A 5,745-nucleotide genomic window follows, 5' to 3' on the forward strand; every position below is an offset into this window, starting at 1 on the left:
ACAGTGACACCATCTGCAGCAAGATGATGCTGCCGGTCTTTGGAGGTGGTCTGTGGATTGTCCTTGACTGTTCTCACCATTCTTCTTCTATGCCTTTCTGATATTTTTCTTGGCCTGCCACTTCTGGGCTTAACAAGAACTGTACCTGTGTTCTTCCATTTCCTTACTATGTTCCTCACAGTGGAAACTGACAGGTTAAATCTCTGAGACAACTTTTTCTATCCTTCCCCTGAAAAGCTATGCTGAATAATCTTTGTTTTCAGATCATTTGAGAGTTGTTTTGAGGAGCCCATGATGCCACTCTTCATAGGAGAATCAAATAGGAGAACTACTTGCAAGTGGCCACCTTAAATACCTTTTCTCATGATTTGATACACCTGGCTATGAAGTTCAAAGCTCAATGAGGTTACAAAACCAATTTAGTGCTTCAGGAAGTCAGTAAAAAGTAGTTAGGAGTGTTCAAATCAAGAAAATGATAAGGGTGCCCATACTTTTGCACCGGTCAAATTTTGTTTAAATGCAGATTGCACATTTTCTGTTAGTACAATAAACCTCATTTGAATCCAGAAATATAACTGAGTCCATCAGTTATTAGATATATGAAACTGAAATAGCTGTTGCAAAAACCAAAATTGTTATAAAGAAAAAAGGTTAACATTAATAGGGGTGCCCAAACTTTTACATATGACTGTATATAGAGAACTGCAAGAAGATGAAAGTCTAGAAATAATAACAGCAGAGTTAGTAGCAGACTAAAAATTAGATCTTTGAGTGTAGTGTGGGCTCTTTGGATGCTTCCGGATTATCAACGACCAAAGGGGCGGCAAATTTTTCGACCGCCCCAGGCGCCACAAACAGTAGCTATGCCACTGGGTGGTGTCCATGTTGGTTGGTAAATGCAGTTCTGAGTTATTCAACCGTTCCCCAAAAATAGTGTGCTCCAAAACGCCTCCGTCTGAAACCCTCCCGTTCATGCCAACATCAACGTTTAAAAATTCATAATTGGCGTTCACAAGGGCCATGAGGATCACGCTGCAGTAGCCCTTGTAGTTATAGAAAAAACTGCCGCTGTTGGCTGGTTGCGTGATACGAACATGTTTGCCATCCAAAGCACCCCCACAGTTTGGGAACTGCCAAATACGCTCAAAATCCGAAGCAATTTGTTTCCATTCCGCCACGGATTTTGGAAAAGGCATGTAGCTCCGTAATCTGCGGACGATGGCGTTGCATGTCTCAGGGATTAACACGCTGAGTAGTGATCTAGAAACAGCAGCTGAAAATTCCAAATCTTTCATTGAACGTCCGGTTGCCAGGAATCGCAGCGTTACTGCCAGACATTCCTCAGCCGAAACTGCTGCACGCATCCGTGTATCCTGCCGTTCAATGAGTGGCCTCACACATTCCAGTAAGAGCTTGAATGATTCCTCCGACATCCGTAGATAATTTCGGAAATCCTGCGGATTCTTCTCCTGTAACTCCCTCACTAGATGCATGTGGGTGAATTTGGACCGCTGCTCCAGCCATTCTCTGGTCCACATGCGACGCTTTCGTTTGGAGCGCCTCTCTTCCACCCGCGCCTCTTCTTGTCGATCTCCCTCCATCAGTAAAGCTGCCGCCACAATCACACGCTCTGCGGTGGACATGTACATTATGTGAAACCTGCCCGGTTAAGAAGAGAAAAGTGATTTAGAAAAATGCACCAAAAAAAAAAAACGAGCTTTGAAAAGCCAAAAATGGCGGGAGCTGGCGCGGCTGTGAAAAGATTGCTAGCTTTGAAAATGTTATTGAGGAACAAATATTACAAATAGACTACCTCAACTAAAATGGCAGGGGTGGGCGCGGCAAAGGGTATCAAACAGCTGTAGATATAACAAAAAGTATATAAAGGTTTAAAAATGTAAAAAAAAAAGGGAAAAAAAATGTACCTTGCAAAGGTAATTCAAATTCCAGATGGTAGAAATTACAGATGAAGCGCAGTTGTGACTCCGACAGGATCCAAAACCAGCCACACACGATACTATCCTCGCAACAACGCACAAAGGACTAGAAACAGAACGTTGGTTTATCCACTAAGCGCGCTGGAACAATGGATGGGGGCGCACTTAGACGTTTTCATTTATTGCTGAGGTGATGTTGTGGCCACCAATCGGAGTAGAGGGGCGTTACAAAAGAAACCTAGTCCCGCCTGTGCCGCTGTCATATATTAGTCGCCAACGAGGTCGCCCATCGTTCACAAAAGGGGTCAAACACAACGATTCAGGGTCACCAGCGGGACGCCAACGATCAAAATATGGTCCTGAACGTTCATGCACGATCAGCGACATCGCAGCAGGGGCCACGTCGCCGCTACATGTCACACACATCGACATCGCCAGCGATGTCGCTGCTGCGTCAAAATCTGTGTCGCTTTAACGATATCGCTAGAGATCTCGTTTAGTGTGACATACCCTTAAGTATGGATCAACCTGAATTTCCAAAAAATGGTGGTCCAAAGGAAAACACATCTATAATCCCCAAATCTAATTTTTCTTTGCTTAGAATTTCTCTAGTGTGAATCGTGTGTCGGAGTACGAAGTGGCGACGCTACTGTGGATGTCTCTACCATTAATAAAGAGCATTGGTAAAGTGATACATTAACCTCAGGTTGTATCCCATCATCTCCACTTGGGTGTTGCTGCTTAATGAATTAAGATTTCACATTAAAACTTTACTATGGTGGAATTTATTCTTTTCGATTCGTACAGTATGATTTCTAGAATTTCCATGATTTTTTTGGTGATCAGAGCTGTAACGCTGAGTAAGATGAGACGGACATGCTGTGCTGCACCAGGGATATTCTGGGTCATTGCTCTGTACATACACAGATTTCTTATGGCTTCCTGTGTCATTTCCTTTACCAGAATGCAGGAAATCTCTCCTACATTGTACTTTTCCAGCTTTTTCTATTTAGCTTAATACTGTGTGACTAATGAGGATGTGCAATCAGTTTTCACCCTCCATGGAACCGCACAATTGAAAAGACACAGTATTCAACCCCTATGCTTCTCCGTTACACAGAACATTCCATCGTCTTGTCAGACGTTATCCCGCACATTCTCAAAACTCACAGTCATTACTTAGATCTCCACTCTGTTTAAGAAAAGTTCCACATTGGAGACATTTATGGCATATACATATCCACAGGATGTCACAATTGTGTGACAGATGAGGGTCCCATTTGTGGCACCCACATCTAGCTCACAGATGGGGCCCTGTAGTGCTCTGGTGGTAATAAAGTGCCAAAAATTGATGAGCCATCTTGCTTGACAATTTTCCTAAATCCCATATAAGTGGCTGGAGAGTGGTGCTTACACGCCTGGTGGTGGCTGATGGAGCTCCATTTTTGAGATACATGTCCCAATTATGAGATTCTCATCTATTGTTCCAGATGCTACAACTCTAAAGGAGTTGTACCAAGTTAGCAAAACATCATCCATATACAGAGGAGAGCTAAGCGATCATTTAGAGTGCACTAAGCCGAGGAGCTGGCACTTACTTTACAAAGACAAACCTGGCTGCATTCAGCTGGAGTTAAGGGGTCTTCCTAATTTAGCAAGAGTAGTATCACTGATGTCTGTTCCCTGCCTATAGTAATATACTCACCATTTGCCATCTTCTTCCGTTCTCGGCGCCACTCCAGTTGGTCTTCTGCAGTCTTCTCCAGTGTTTGATGGGCGATCCAGAAGTAATTTCTCAATGTAAGTCTATGAGAGCCAGAACGGGGTCAGTATGAGGGACTCATAGACACTGAGAGCTTGTGACTGTTACCTCTGACTTACGTTGAGTCAGGAGCTGCAGTCACAAGCTGGAAGAGAGAGACCAGGATGGCACCAGGAAGAGCAGAAGATGGTGGCTTGTAAGTATTTTACTATGGGCAAGAAACAGGAAAAAAACACCAGAGTGATGCTTTAATGGGAATCTGTTATCATTTAACATTTGCACAGTGCCACCCAGTGCATACAACTATGTAAGTAGTGGCATAAACTGCCCATATAACTAGCAATAAACCCAGCCATTGGGTTTCCAAGCTCCTGGCCCACCTCTGCGCTTCCTGCAGTCATAGTGCAATGTGGCGACCCTGAGGCTCAGTTGCCACAGAGGTACTGCACCTTCTCCTAAGGTGTGGTGCCCCACTATCCAGGTAAGTTGGAGGCTCCTGACCACGCTCCAACACTCGCACCCCACACAATAGAGTAGTTCAGCAAAACCACATTGCAGCTCTTTGCCTAGAGAGAGGCACAGCACCTTTGGTGGTTCCCTGCTTGGAACACTAAACGTGCTGGGAGGTGGGTGGAGTTTAGAACACATAAAAGAGCGGGATGGTTTAGGATTTCAAGTCAGTGAGTGAGGAGGAGAGAGGAAGCCACTCGGAGAGGAGTGGGGATCCCTGGAAGAGGGATGGAGGAATGAGTGCTGCAGCTGCCTCAGTTATCTGAGCCAGCTGGCACGGGAAAGGAAAGAAGGAGAAAGACATTGAACTGAAGCCTGAGCTTCCATAGGAGAGAAAGACAAGTACGGAACATAGGAGCAAAAGGGAACACAGAGGACGTGGGTTAGAGGAAGAACCCTGCCTAGAAGTTCTAAGCGCAAGGCCGGGGCCCGGTCCTCGAGGTTGTATGGACACTAATGGTTCTGCAGCAGACACCGGTGGAGTAGTGGTCTGTAAATGCACTACTCCCATCTAAGACTTGAGGGCACAACAGCAACATGGATAGAGAGCCAGGACTTAGGAGTAGAGAGTCCCCGAAGCAGGCTACAGCTGTCTGCTGTGCAAATAGAGTTCTTGGGAACATCTGTCAGGAGGAACTCCAGTGTGACTCAGTACTAGGAGATCTTCACACTTAAAGGCGCTATAGAGGAGACGTTCAGGAAAGGCACATAAGTTGGCGGAGTGTGGAAGGGAGCATTCCATCTTGCCTGGAGGTTGACTGAGTCCCTGACCCGGAGGACACGGCACAGAAGCGGGCACTACAGACTGTGAGTAAAGCTTTGGAACTACATGCCCTGGTGTCCTCCATTCCTTCCTGCGTCCGTCCACCTGGCACCGCTACATCCCCTGCGCCAAACACTGCACCTTCTAAGTGTTTCCACATCTACAATGCCCTGGGACAACAGCCCTGCCTGTGGAGGGCTATAACATCCTTGCTGCACCACACCATCTGTCCCAGAGGATCTGTCTGTAGCGTCGGCTTAACACCTCCCTTGCCGAACACCACAGGTGGCGTCACAAACTATTCATCTAACTACATTTCACCATTCACAACATCCCCCTATTCATTGGGCGCCCAGGGCCACGGTCCGGGTCACCGCTGCTGTGACACGTCCCGCCGATACCGGCCCGGTACCGAGTACCCTGCGGCCCTGGGAGGGCGACCCAGAAACACTTGTGATGTCTGCTATACAGTATATCCCAACATGCCATGGCACGATCATGAGTATTTTCTTGCCATAGAGCGAGATGCGGAAATCTCGTGACGTAGTTATTGAAGGTACAGAGGTAACAATTGCACCTCATCCCTGGAGGGCTTTGCAGGTGTCTTTGCCCATATGGGCAGCACGGTGGCTCAGTGGATAGCACTGCAGCCTTGCTGCGCTGGAGTCTTGGGTTCGAATCCCACCCATGACAATATCTGCAAGGAGTTTGTATGATCTCCCTGTGTTTGTGTTGGGTTCCCTCTGGGTACTCTGGTTTCCTTCCAAAATACA

This window comes from Dendrobates tinctorius, unplaced genomic scaffold (assembly GCF_039654945.1).
Source record: "Dendrobates tinctorius isolate UK_male_01 unplaced genomic scaffold, ASM3965494v1 ptg000203l, whole genome shotgun sequence".
Taxonomy (NCBI): domain Eukaryota; kingdom Metazoa; phylum Chordata; class Amphibia; order Anura; family Dendrobatidae; genus Dendrobates; species Dendrobates tinctorius.